Source organism: Staurois parvus, unplaced genomic scaffold, assembly GCF_062004578.1.
Source record: "Staurois parvus isolate SC_StPar_1 unplaced genomic scaffold, SC_StPar_1.0 ptg000155l, whole genome shotgun sequence".
Taxonomy (NCBI): domain Eukaryota; kingdom Metazoa; phylum Chordata; class Amphibia; order Anura; family Ranidae; genus Staurois; species Staurois parvus.
The window spans coordinates 10312672-10327552 of NW_028317951.1; the positions used below are offsets into that span (position 1 = coordinate 10312672).

General features: G+C 39.6%; 1 protein-coding gene across 2 annotated transcripts in view; it reads right to left on the reverse strand.

Annotated features, from left to right (window-relative positions):
- LOC149463276 (cholinesterase-like) overlaps positions 1-11279 on the reverse strand; it is a 164774-nt gene extending 153495 nt beyond the window's left edge. For both annotated transcript variants that reach the window (XM_089675458.1, XM_089675459.1), the window contains exon 1: positions 11169-11279. The gene's annotated coding sequence lies outside the window, so the exon portion shown is untranslated. The remainder of the gene's footprint in view (positions 1-11168) is intronic.
- Between the last annotated feature and the right edge of the window lie 3602 nt (positions 11280-14881).

The following is a 14881-nucleotide window of genomic DNA, read 5'->3' on the forward strand; positions in this document are numbered from 1 at the left end:
GCTTCTCGGGGGATCAGGAAGGAATTTTTCTTCCCAGCAGGAGCAAATTGGATAATGCTTTGCTGTTTTTTTGCCTTCCTCTGGATCAACTGTGGGTATAGGATTATAACTTTTTTTTATGGTTGAACTGGATGGAATTTTGTCTTTTTTAGCCAGACTAACTATGTAACTATGGAAGTATGGACAGGAATAGATATGAGAATATAATGCATTTTATGCATTTCAATGACAGCACACTCTGTCGTCCTCAGGGCGACCCTGCATTTGACCGGCTCCACAAAATTTGGCCCCTAAACCACCTTAACCAAAAATTTGCATATGTCTATATTCCCCAGCAAAACATCTGCATTTATGAGTTCCTCATTAATTTGTCTGGCCGCCTTGCATTCAAATAATTTCTCCCCAGCAAGTGTGCCAAATATGGGGTCAAGATGTATAAGACCTGTGAGAGGGCAACAGACTATACATATAAGTTTCAGATTTACGAGGGAAAAGATAGACACGTGGAGCCCCCCAGGATGCCCAGACAACATGGGGAGCAGTAGCAAGATAGTTTGGGACTTGGTGTCATCCTTTTTTCATATAGGGTACCACTTATATGTGGACAATGTTTATTCAATGGTGACACTATTTAGACAATTGTACAAGCTTAGAATTGTCACATGTGGCAACGTGTGACCTAATCGTCGGGGCTTCCTCCAACAGCTTGTAAATACCCATCGTAGAAAGGGGGAAAAAGCCTGCTTGAGAAATGAGGAATTGCTTGCAGTGAAGTGGAAGGACAAACGGGATGTTTTTGTCCTGTCTTCCAATCACGCAGATATGACAATTCAAATTACCATGGCAGCTGGTGTTGTTGAGAAGCCCCTCTGTGTCCACAACTATAACCTTAACATGGGTGGACTTCAATGACCAGATGATGAAGCTGTACTTAGTTTCCCGTAAAGCCAGATGTTGGTACATTAAAGTGTCTGTTTATTTATTTCAATTGGCTCTATATAATGCTGCTGTGCTTTACAAAGCAACTGGACGAAGTGGATCCTTCCTAAAATTCCAGGAAGAGATCATCACGGCCCTTTTGTATCCAGAAGGTGTCCCAAACGTCCAACACAGTTAGCCAGCATCATGAAAGGAATTTTCCCGATGCCATTCCTGGTACCCTAACCCAAAAGGCACCCCAAAAAAGATGTTGTGTTTGTAGCAGACATGGAATTATGCGTGACACCCGCTTTTTTTGTTTCTCCTGTCCTGATCAACCTGGTCTCTGCCTCAAGGACTGCTTCCGTCGCTACCACACACTAGTGGAGTATTAATATAGGGCACAGCACAGTTCAGGGTACATAATTACACAGGGTCTCGAAATATGTTAGGTACTGGCTATCACATTTTGGAGAGACCCTACAATCTGTTTTAAAAAGTTAAAGTTTAAAAAAAAAAGTAAAAAATAAATAAATAAAAAAGTACAAATCCCCCTCCAAATTTATACTTTTAAAAACCAAAAATAGTTTTAGATTTTTTTATTGTCATTGTTGTTACTGTTACACTTTTACTGTTTTATTGCTACTTTTTTATTGTTAACCATTGCTGTTTTCTTGCAGGAATGCTTTCAGCTGCAGCACCAACCTGTTTATTCTGACAGCAACAGGGTCTTCCTCTCAGAATATACATAAGTAGTTGTGTGCAGTGCTGTTGGAAGAGATTTTTCATCCGCAGTTAAAAAAAGAGCATATATGCCGAAGCATGGGGGCCTGGGGTGGCCAGTGGATGGATGGCCCCTATGCTTCGGCATATATATTTTATAAGATTTTTGGCACATTTCATGTGTGCTCACCATTAGAAGTGAGTGGATGCAGGGTGGTATATTCTAATGGTGGGCATACCACACACTTTTTCTGGCAGATATTTCTTCTCTTTTTTTCATTCAGCCCACAGGCTGCATAAAAAAAAGAACATAGCATATATACCCAACAAGGACCAGCGACGTACTGGTTATAGCAGGATGATGCCTGCAGTTGCAGGCATCATCCTGGTATCGTTTTTTTTCAGCCGATGATGGCCTTTCATGTAAAAGCAATCCTAGTGGCTAATTAGCTGCAGGATTGCTTTTACAAGTAGCTGGAGGAGATGCCCCCCCCCCTCCCCCGCTGCCTTCCACGGCCTTCTCGGGTAGTCCCATGCCATGGGGGGATCCTGATAATGCAGCCGGTGTTTCTGCCAGCTGACCATAGAGCTGATTGGAGACCGGAATGGTGCCAATCATTTCTATAATCTAAGAAATCAGAAGCTCCATTTCATCACTTCAGTTTCGCAGGATATAAACAGCACCATTTGTAAATTGGGAAGGCATCTGATCACACCAATTTTGGTTTTATTAGATAATGTAAGAGCAGAGGAGATATCCAGAGTCTGCTAGACCCCAGATTTCTCAAAAAAGAATATATGACAATGCCCATTGGAATTATAGGGGATATTTGCATTCCCTGTGATAGCATTAAAAGTGATAAAAAAAAATGGGACAGTGTAAAAATAATTAAAAAAAAAGCAAAATAACTTAAAGTACCCTTGCCCCCCCCCCCCCCCCGGGCTTGCACCTGCGTGCGTGTGCGTTGACCCCTTGCCAGTATGTAAACAGCAGTTGCACCATGCATAACAGGTATCGCCATGAATGTCAGATCAAGGGCAGTAATTCTAGCACTAGACCTCCTCTGTAAATCTAAAATGGTATCTTGTAAATGCTTTTAAAGAGTTGCCGATGGATATTAGAAATGTATGCAGTTTGTCACCATTGCACGGGGCATGCGCAGTTTTAAAGCATGTTATGTTTGGTATCTATTTACTCAGCATAGCATCATCTTTAATAAGTTACCAAATAATTGGCCAACATATTGTGTTTTTGTGCAATAAAATAAAAAAAAGTGTATTTTTTTTTTAAAATTACGTTTGAAAAAATGCTGCGCCAGTACTATGTGACATAAAATATTACAGCAACCACCATTTTATTCACTAGGGTTTCTTCTTTAAAAAATATATAATGTTTGGGGGTTGAAAGTACGGTAATTTCCTAGCAAAGATACTGATTTATTTTTTCATGTGAACAAAGTGGCAGAAAAGGCTTGGTCTTCAGGTGGTTAGAAGAGTGAATGATGTGTGGCATAAACTTCTAATGCTGGGCAAGTACTGCCCCCACCCCCCAAAATGACCCCTTTTTGGAAAGTAGACACCCCAACTATTTGCTAAGAGGCATGTTGAGCCAATAAAATAATTTTTTTACCACAAGTTTTTGGAAAATGACAAAAAACAATATTTTTTTTTTACACAAAATTGTTATTAAATGATGTATTGCTCACACATGCCATGGGTGTATGTGGAATTACTCCTAAAAATACATTTTGCTACTTCTGAGTATGAGGTTGCCACATGTGAGAGACTTTTTGGCAGTCTAGCCAAGTAAAGGACCCCAAAATCCAATAAGCACCTTCAGACTTTTAAAGGGCTTTATTCCCTCATTACACTTCCTGACTACCTATCACAGTTTCGGAGGCCCTGAAATGCCAAGAAAGCACAACCTCCCACCAAATAACTCCTTTTTGGAAAGTAGGCACCCCAAGGAATTTGATGATCAGCATTATGAGTATTTTGGAGATCTTGTTTGTTGCCACAAGTGTTTTGGAAAATGAAGAAAGAAAACAAAAACATATTTTTTTTCTTTTCTTTTCTTTTTTTTTATATTTCAAAACCTTGTGAGAAAAAATTAGATCTGCAAAATACTCACCATGCCTCTTTATAAATTCCTTTGGGTGTCTACTTTACAAAAAGGGGTTATTTGTTGCTATCCTGGCATTTCAGGGCCTCCCAAATTGTGATAGGTAGTGAGGAAGTGAAATGCGGAAGTTATGCACCTTCAGGCTTTCAAAGTGGTCATTGGATTTCAGGCTCCTGTATGTGGCTAGGCCCCCAAAAGGTCTCACACGTGTGGTATCCCCATACTCAGTAGAAGTATCAGAATGTATTGTGGGGTGTAATTCCACATATACCCATAGGTTTTGTGAGCAATATATCATTTAAGTGAAAACTTTGTGTAAAAAAAAAAAAAGAATCTTTTGTAATTTTTCCAAGAACTTGTGGAATAAAAATAAATCTTCCATGGATTTAATATGCCTCTTATCACATAGCTTCATGTTTGTACTTTCTGAAAAGTGGTCATTTGGGGGTGTTTTTACTGTCCTGGTATGTTAGCACCTCAAGCAATGTGATAGGCAGTCAGAAAGTAAAAGCTGTGTAAATTCCATTATCCATATCATAGTTTGTAGATGCTATAACTTTCACACAAAGCAATCAATATACACGTATTGGGGTTCCTGTACCAAAAACATGTAGCAGAATAAATTTGGCCTACATTTATGACGAAATTTGAGTTTTTATGGATATTTTTATGAAAGAAATGAGAAACTATCATTTTTTGTTTTTTCCTTCAAACTTTTCAGTATTTTTTTGTTTATAGCGTGAAAAATAAAAAGGGCACAGGTGATCAAATACCACCAAAAGAAAGCTCTATTTGTGTGAAAAAAAGGACATACATTTCATCAATGTACAGTATTGCATGACCGTGCAATTGTCAGTTAAACTAGTGCAGTGCTGTATAGCAAAAAATGAAGTAAATTGCAGTATCTATACCATAGTTTGTAGACGCTATAACTTTCACACAAAGCAATCAATATACACTTATTGGGATTTTTTTTACCAAAGACATGTAGCAGAATACTATTACTATATATTATAATAAAAAGTGCACAGGAGATCAAATACCACCAAAAGAAAGCTCTATTTGTGTGAAAGAAAGGACATAAATTTTGATTGGGTACAGCATTGCATGACCGCGCAATTACCAGTTTAAATAGTGCAGCGCTGAATAGCAAAAAAAGGCCTTGTCATTAAGGGGGGGGGGGTAAATCATCAGGATGACAAGTGGTTAAAGTTGGGATCTTTCCCAAGCCTGGACCAGCTGAGTGACATCAGTCTTCAGTCTTCAGTCCACTGTCAGCTAAAAACAGGCCACAGGAGTTTAGAGTGAACTGCACTCCTGTGATCCAGGAGAGAAGTACAGCCACAAGAGCTTTGGCTGTACTTCTCCTTTAAGTAAAAATAAACTTAAAATGACACATAGTAATTAAAAATACTATATGCATTTTGCCTTAGAATCTAAAGTAAAATATAGGCTTTTACTAATTGAACCCAAGGGTCAATGGTTAACCACATGCCGCCCAGCCACTGTATGAATACGGTGGCAGGGCGGCACGGCCGGGCAAAACCTACCTGTTTTGTAACCTAACCCGCCGATCACAGCCGCGGATGTCAGTCCCTGGGTCACAGCCGGTCCTTACCGGCTATCGGCGGCAATCCCTGACAGAGAGCACAGCTGCAGTAGCTGTGCTTTCTGTCAGTTCCCTGACAGCTCCAGGACAAGCTGATCGGGACAGAAGAGTTTCTCTCTCCCGATCAGCGGTGTCCTGTGCAGTACACACCCCCACCCCCTAGTAAAACAAAACCCTCACACAGATAACCCTTTCCCTGAAAAATAAACTTAACCCCTTCCTCCCCAGTGCCATTAGTACAGTGTCAGTGGTTTTTTTTTGCACTGATCACTGTATTGGTGTCACTGGGGATGTCAGTGACCCCAAGTCAGTACCCCCCAATGTCAGAATGTCCGCCACAGTCCCGCCATAAGTCGCTGATCGCCTCCATAAGTCACTGATCGCCGCCATAAGTTGCTGATCGCCGCCATTATTAGTATAAAAAAAACTAAAAATCCCAGTATCTTTCCCGCCATTTGTAAACGCTATAACTTTCACGTAAACTAATTAACTTACACGTATTGGGTTTTTTTTTTAGCAAAGACATGTCGCAGAATGCAATTTGGTAGAAATTTATGACTAAATTTGATTTTTACATTTTTTTTACTGGACATGTTTTATAGCAAAAAGTCCAAAATATTGTTTTTTTTCCTCAAAATTGTCAGCCTTTTTTTTTATAGCGCAAAAAATAAAAACCGCACAAGCAATCAAATACCACCGAAAGAAAGCTCAATTTGTGGGGAAAAAAAGGATGTAAATTTAATTTATGTACCGTATTGCATGACCGCGCAATTGTCCGTTAAACTAGCGCAGCGCTGTTTAGCAAAAAAATGGCGTAAATTGCAGTATCTATACCATAGTTGTAGACGCTATAACTTTCACACAAAGCAATCAATATACACTTACTGGGATTTCTTTTACCAAAAACATGTAGCAGAATACATTTTGGCCTAAATTTATAACCAACTTTGAGTTTACTATATATTTTTTATAGCTGAAAGTAAAAAATATTGTTTTTCTTCAAAATTTTTGGCCCTTTTTTGTTTATAGCGTGAAAAATAAAAAGCGCACAGGTGATCAAATACCACCAAAAGAAAGCTCTATTTGTGTGAAAAAAAGGACGTAAATTTCGTTTGGGTACAGCATTGCATGATCGCGCAATTATCAGTTGAATTAGTGCAGCGCTGTATAGCAAAAAGAGGCCTGGTAAGGAAGGGGGGTAAATCCTCTGGAGGGCAAGTGGATAAACAAGTTAGTATTGGGAGGATCTGAATGTGTGAAATGTTTTCAGACATTTTAGTGCAATTTTCTAAACCTTAATAATATAACTTTCGTCTTGGTCAAACGTTATGCATAAGTGAATCTTGAAACACTGTATGCTTGTGGACTCTATAGTTAGGGTATACTCATATAATTAAATACACAAGCTTCTTCAATAAGAAATACAACAATGTGGAAGGTTTGGTGACCCATAGCAACCAACTACCAATTTCCAGAAACAGATAACACTACACTAAAGGGGAATCTTGACTGCTAGCAGTGAGCTGCTGCACACACCATCATTTGTTGCTGCATTGTCTTAACAGTGTGGTAGAGTGCAAAATCAGGCTCACTTCTGCATAGAAACCAGTCAGCTTCCAACCTCACCTTGTTCATACTTGCCCTCCAGAGGATTTACCCCCCTTCCTGACCAGGCCATTTTTTGCTATACGGCACTTCGTTACTTTAAATGACAATTCTGCGGTCATGCAACACTACATTCAAATGAAATGTACGTCCTTTTTTTCCCCACAAGTGGTATTTGGTTGCCTGTGCGTTTTTATTTTTTGCGTTCTAAACAAAAAAGACCGACAATTTTGAGAAAAAAAAACAATATTTCTGACTTTTTGCTATTAACCGCTTGCCGCCCTGCCACTGTATATATACGTGTGCAGTGCGGCAGTGGAGCACAAAACCACGTTTTAAAACGGGTTCCGCGCTCCCGACGTTTTCGCCGGCAGGGGGCGCGTGCGTGCTCTCCCGCCGACCTGCGGGTGACACGATTCGATCCAGGAGGGATCAATCATTAGATTTCAGCCAGTGATTTCTGGCTGAAATCAGATGATCGGTCTCTGTCCTATCCTGTCCTGTGTTGACATTTACACAGGGCAGGATATGATGTCATTCCTCTCTGCCTGGACACATTCCGTTCCAGACAGAGAAGAAGACGCAGTAAAAGTGAGTAAAACACTACACATTTACAGTTAGAACACACCTAGGACACATTTAAACCCTTGATCGCCCCCCCCAGTTAACCCCTTCACTGCCCTGTCACCAGTGTCACTGATCAGTGAAGCGATTTTTACTGATCACTGTATCAGTGTTGCTGGCGACTTCCGATAGAGTTAGCGCCCCTCCCAGATAGCGCCAGTTTGCCCACCAGTACACCGGTAATCCCGTTTAACCCCTTGATCGCCCCCCCCCAGTTAACCCCTTCACTGCCCTGTCACCAGTGTCACTGATCAGTGAACCGATTTTTACTGATCACTGTATCAGTGTCGCTGGCGACTTCCGATAGTGTTAGCGCCCCTCCCAGATAGCGCCAGTTTGCCCGCCAGTACACCAGTAATCCCGTTTAACCCCTTGATCGCGCCCCCCCGTTAACCCCCTCACTGCCCTGTCACCAGTGTCACTGATCAGTGAACCGATTTTTACTGATCACTGTATCAGTGTCGCTGGCGACTTCCGATAGTGTTAGCGCCCCTCCCAGATAGAGCCAGATTGCCCGCCAGTACACCAGTAATCCCGTTTAACCCCTTGATCGCCCCCCCCCAGTTAACCCCTTCGCTGCCCTGTCACCAGTGTCACTGATCAGTGAACCAATTTTTACCGATCACTGTATCAGTGTCGCTGGCGACTTCCGATAGTGTTAGCGCCCCTCCCAGATAGCGCCATATTGCCCGCTAGTACACCAGTAATCCCATTTAACCCCTTAATCTCCCCCCCAGTTAACCCCTTCACTGCCCTGTCACCAGTGTCACTGATCAGTGAACCGATTTTTACTGATCACTGTATCAGTGTCGCTGGCGACTTCCGATAGTGTTAGCGCCCCTCCCAGATAGCGCCAGTTTGCCCGCTAGTGCACCAGAAATCCCATTTAACCCCTTGATCGCCCCCTCCCCCCCCCCCAGTTAACCCCTTCACTGCCCTGTCACCAGTGTCATTGATTACAGTGAACAGATTTTTACTGATCACTGTATTAGTGTCACTGGTGACTTCCGATAGTGTTAGCGCCCCTCCTAGATAGCGCCAGTTTGCCCGCTAATGCACGGGATTTTTTTTACCAAAAACATGTAGCAGAATACATTTTGGCTTAAATTTATGACTAACTTTGAGTTTACGATATATTTTTTATAGCTGAAAGTAGAAAATATTGTTTTTTTTCAAAATGTTCGTGTTTTTTTGTTTATAGTACAAAAAATAAAAAGCGCACAGTTGATCAAATACCACCAAAAGAAAGCTCTATTTGTGTGAGAAAAAGGACGTAAATTTCGTTTGGGTGCAGCATTGCATGACCGCGCAATTATCATTTGAATTAGTGCAGCGCCAAACACCAAAAAAAGGCCTGGTCATTAAGGGGGGTAAATCCTCTGGAGCTCAAGTGGTTAAACATGTACAGTAAAAAAATCTAATTTTATCATAAATTTAGTCCAAAAATGTATTCTGCTACGTCTTTGCTAAAAAAAATCGCAATACATGTAAATTAATTGGTTTACGTGAAAATTATAGTGTTTACAAATGGCGACATACTGGAATTTTTTTTTTTACTAATAATGGCGGCGATCAGCGATTTATAGCGAGACTGCCGCTGCATTCTAACATGGGGGGAACTGATTTGGTGTCATTGACATCCCCAGTGACACCAATATAGTGATCAGTGCTAATAAAAAGCACTGACACTGTACTAATGGCACTGGGCAGGAAGGGGTTAACATGTGGGGTGATCAAAGGGTTAAGTGTGTGCTGTTTTACTACATGAGTTGTGTCTGTGTTGCACTGTAAGCACACTGCTTTGTATGGCTCTGCTATGCAGAGCCATACAAGCAGTGTGCAGAAGCTGACAGGAGAGAGATCTCTCACCCATTGGAGATACTCGGTGATCACCGTCCGGGACCCGGTGATTGACAGCCGAGGCCACGAATGGCCGCGCATGTGCCCCCTAAGTGTAACTGCAAAATCATGTATATATACGTGATTTTGCGCACCCGTTCCTGCCCTGTAGCAGTATTTCTGCTATAGGGAGGAGGGGAAATAGGTAAAGTTTGCCAATAAAACCTGGAATCTGATTGGTTTGTATGCAGAAGTGTGCCTGATTTTGCACTCTCCAGTTTTAGTAAATAAACCTGTATGTGTGTTCACATGTACTTGCGATGTTCAATTATTACAATGTGCTAGAGAAGTTATATTGCTTCTGCTAATTATTTCTTTAAAAACAAATAACCTTTTAGTGCTTGTCCAATTCAAGATAACAGCTTGCACTGAGCATTGTACTGTATTTATAGGATGGGAAATCATTATCTGACATTATTTATAAGTCTATAATCCCACACATTGTCTTGATGCTGAGAACCTATCATGCATAATTCCCCTTATGTGACCTTAATATATTAATACTTTTATTTATGCTAATATTAGATGCCCTAATCCTATCACTCTTGCTATAATAGTTCAAAAGTTTTTTTATAACAGAGAAGGAAATAGCAAAGCTTAATAAGTGACTAAAACAGAAAGGATGGTAATAAACTGCTTTTTATAAAAATATAAAACAAAGCTTTATTGATGATCTAGTTTTCTACTACCATTACAATAAGTCTATTCTTAGCACATGTTAATTGGTTAACAAAAGAACACTGTTAGTCTGCAAATGCAAAATGCTTCTGAGATCATATAATACTCTACTACATTTTATTTAATGTTTTCCTAGAATAAAGGACAGCAATATGAGGATCCAATTGTTCATTTAGTTTTGCCAGCCTTTTTTTTCTTGGGCTGTGCTTAACAATAAAGCAGAGTCAACATAAATAAAGCCAATTATGGTAACATGCATGAGTACGGGTGCTTTAACAATTTCCTACACTTCAGTGTTTTGCTGAGTACTAATAGTTTGTGGTGAAAAAACTAAGGAACTAACACCATAGCAAGAGATAAAATAATGTCACAGTAGCAGCATTGCAGCATGTGACTGCATTAATTTATTCAGTTAGACAGTTCTTGTTTTTAAAAATACAAAATAGCATTTTAGAGAATATGTCAATTATAACAAAACATAACCCATAGCTTTAAAATGTAGGGATAAAGTGTTATTTTGGGGTCAGGAGAATATATGTATATGCATCTGTCTTTCTGTCTTCATTTTGTTATAAATATAATCTAATCACTAAAAATATGTTGCAATGTTACTGTAGTTATTTTTTTTTTTTAAATATATGTACTAAACAGGCTTAAACTGGTTTTTAAACAGAAAATGATCATACGGTTATTCATAACATGTACACATGAAAATTTTATTTTTATTCACAACTAATAAATCTGCATATATAAAATAGACCCATTATGAACACAGACCATAACATTGCTATCTGACAGCAAATTCAGCAGTGGTATCTATTTAAGAATTAATCTCTAATATCTGCTCAGGATGCATTTGGGAATAGAACATTCTGTATTGTAACACAAGTACCAAAACTGTTTTAATTCAGTCTGCAATATCTGAATTAATAATGTAAATTAACATGGATTAAAAGCGTCACTGAAATACAGAATTATTGAGACACTTACCCGAGTAAAATTACAAAGGTTTAAACAGCGAGGATCTTAAGTAGCTCAGTGCCTAGAAGTACATCTGCTGCCTGTAAACTGTGTGTTGGATAGTACAGACATTAATAGAAACTGTGTCTGAATTAAAGCTCGCGAGACTTGGCAGCAGCAACTTGATCTGCAAGCAGTCGATCTTTACCATCTGACATCTGCTTCATGCATAAAACTTTGTTAAATGTCTGTTTTTAGAGTCTCTTCAAAAACAAAGATTGTCATGCATATTTTGGCAAAAAATAACATATACAAACCTGCTATGACGTGTGTGTGTGTGTGTATGTATGTATGTATGTATGTATGTATGTGTAATAAAAAAAAAAAAAATATATATATATGTGTGTGTGTATGTATGTATATATATATATATATATAATATGTGTATATATATATATATATATATATATATATATATATATACAGAGAGAGAGCGATAAGAACATCAAAGAAATAATAAATGCATTTCCATATGTAGGTGTTTTTTACTCTGATGTGAAATTATCATATTAAAAATAATACTAATAACATTTGTAATTATATGGGAATATTTACTAAACAGTAGAGAATTTTCTCTTAGTAAATAGCTGTGTTTGAATAATCTTCATATACAAGGGAATTGAAAATAGGATTTTTGTTTGCATGATCAACGTTAAGAAAACTTCACCTTACTCACTATGTTAAGTAAACATTCCTTTATCTTAGGGAACCTTCATCTTGCCAAGTTAGCAGTCTCCACTCTTTTGGCAAATCAACTCCATTGTCTGACATTTTAAAACTGAGCATCCTTATCGAAAGTCTGTTGTAAAAACAAATAATTTTTTTTTTCTCAGAGCAGCATCAGCTGTTTTACGTTTAGGCTGCACTTTTTGAGAAATCTATGACTACAACATCAGGTACATGTGGACCCGTGTCTAGGCATTCGGGATAAACAACAGCCAAGTCAAAAACATTACAGTTGGGGGTTGACTTACTAAAGGAGTGGAGGCTGTTCACTTAGCAAAGTAAATGTTCACTTTGTAAAGTGAATGTTAGTAAATACAGTGAACCTGTGAATATCCAGTGATGTGAGAAATATATTTAAAACAAAAAAAGAATGTTGCTATCACATGATTAGATATTCAAAGTAAATGCAGCTTCACCTTATTTACAACCCTTTTCTGTTTGTCCACCATTAGATACTTGGAGGGTAACTTCAGGGGGGCTGCTGAAAAGACATAACTTGCCATAGCTCAGGAACCACACTTCTTCCCTAAAATGAAACAATATATAACATTAACACAAGCTGCAGACATAATACTAGCTTCACACTACCTCAAATTTCTTTAATCGGACAAGATCTGAAAGTTTGACATATTTATTTTATTTAACTGCTTCCTTTCTCATAGGCTGTACCCATACATCCTCTGGCTGAAGCAGTTATACTGGGGCCATGGCTGCAGTCATGATCCCAGTATCAAAGTTTTCATCTGGAAATGCTGAACAATGTAAATGCAATATTAGTGGCTTCATAGCCACTGGATCACTTTTACATTAAAGAAAGAGGGTCCTCCCCCCTCCCGCTGCCTTTCTGTGCTCTCCCATTACACTGGGTTGCCAAGGACTGAAGCTGGTGGTTCCAGCGGCTTACCATAAAGATGACCACCTCTCTGCAGCTTTTGATACTGTAGACCATCCCCTCCTCCTCAAAAAACTCCACTCTTTTGGCCTTCGAGACTCTGCTCTCTCCTGGTTCTCCTCCTACCTATCACAGCGCTCCTTCAGTGTTACCTATAACTCTGTCTCCTCTCCACTTCCTCTTTCTGTAGGGATCCCTCAAGGTTCTGTCCTTGGACCCTTCTCTTCTCCATCTACACCTCCTCCCTTGGTCACTTGATAAACTCCCATGGCTTTAAGTACCATCTCTATGCTGATGACACACAGATCTTTTTTTCTACTCCTCACCTCGCCCCTTCAGTCTCCTCTCGCATTACTAACCTACTAAGTGACATATCAGCATGGATGTCCACTTCCTCAAACTAAATCTACCCAAAACGGAGCTCATACTATTCCTTCTAGCCCGTGCCCCCTCCCCTGACTTCTCCATCAAGATTAATAATACACCATCAGTCCCTCCCCTCATGCCAGGGTACTAGGTGTAATCCTAGACTCCCATCTGTCCTTTCAGCACCAAATCCAATCGATGTCCAAATCCTGTAGACTTCACCTCCACAACACCTCCAAAATATGCCCGTTCTTAACCTCTGAAACCACTAAGCAACTTTTTCACTCCTTTGTTATCTCTCGCCTTGACTATTGTAACTCCCTCCTCATTGGCCTGCCTAATGGCAGGCTATCCCCTCTTCAGTCTATCATAAATGCTGTTGCCAGATTCATCCACCTTGCTAGCCATTCCATATCTGCCATCCCTCTCTGCCAATCCCTCCACTGGCTTCCCATTGCCCAACAATAAAAATTCAAAACATTAACAATAACATATAAAGCCATTTGTAACTCTGCCCCAAATTACATCACCAATCTTGTTTCTAAATATCACCAAAACCTTCCTCTCAGCTCCTCGCATGACCTCCTGCTCTCTAGCTTCCTTGTCTCCTCTTCCCATGGTCGCCTCCAGGACTTCCCCATAGCCTCCCCCATCCTCTGGAACTCTCTACCCCAATCTATACAACTATCGCCTACTCTGCCCACTTGTAGGCAATCTCTGAAAGCCTATCTCTTTAGGGAAGCCTATTTTGCCTTCAGCTAGTAACGGAATCTTACTCCTATCAGTTCATCTCCCACAGTTATTACCTTTTCTACCATCAGCCCCTCCCTCTTAAATTGGCTCCAAGGAGCAGGGCCCTCCTAACCCTCTTGTTTTGAACTATATCGTTGCTATATTGTCTCCCTTTACATTGTAAAGCGCTGAGCAAACTGATGGTGCTACATAAATCCTGTATTATAATAATAATGACCAAGGACCAGAATGTCTCTGAATATCTCTATGGTCTAAAAAACAAACAAGTACTTTGTCACTTCCGGCTTTGGCCCTTACTAGCCTGTGAAAGCATCTGACCAAACTGATTTTGGTTTGAGTAGATGCTTTTAAGGGAAGAGGAGAGATCTGGGGCCTAATAAACCCAAGATGTCTCAGGAAAAGGGAGCCTTGTGATATGAATAAAGTTGATTAAAAACAATTAAAATGACAGAACAAAAAAAAAAGAATAAAATAAAGTTGATAAAAAAATTAAGATTACAGTGTAAACATGTTTTAAATAAAATAAATAATAAAATTTAAAAAAGTAAAGGAGCACCCCCCCCCTTCCTTGCTTGCATGCAAAGGCGAATGTGCGTGTACACATATGTGAATGGTGATCGAACCGCCTTATCGATGCAAATGTTATAGTAAGAGCACTAATTCTGGCACCAAACCTCCCGCATAACTCTAAACTGGTAATCTGTAAAGGCTTTTAAAACGTTGCCTAAGGAGATTTTTAAGTACCATAATGTGTTGCCATTCCAAGGACATATGCAATTTTATTCACAATACTGGGCACTTTCATCCACTTCCTTCCAAGGCCAATTTTCAGTTTTTAGCGCTGTTGCACTTTGAATGACAATTGCATGGTCATACAAAACTTTACCTATATGAAATTTGTATCATTTTTTTGAGACAGATAGAGCTTTCTTTTGGTGGTATTTAA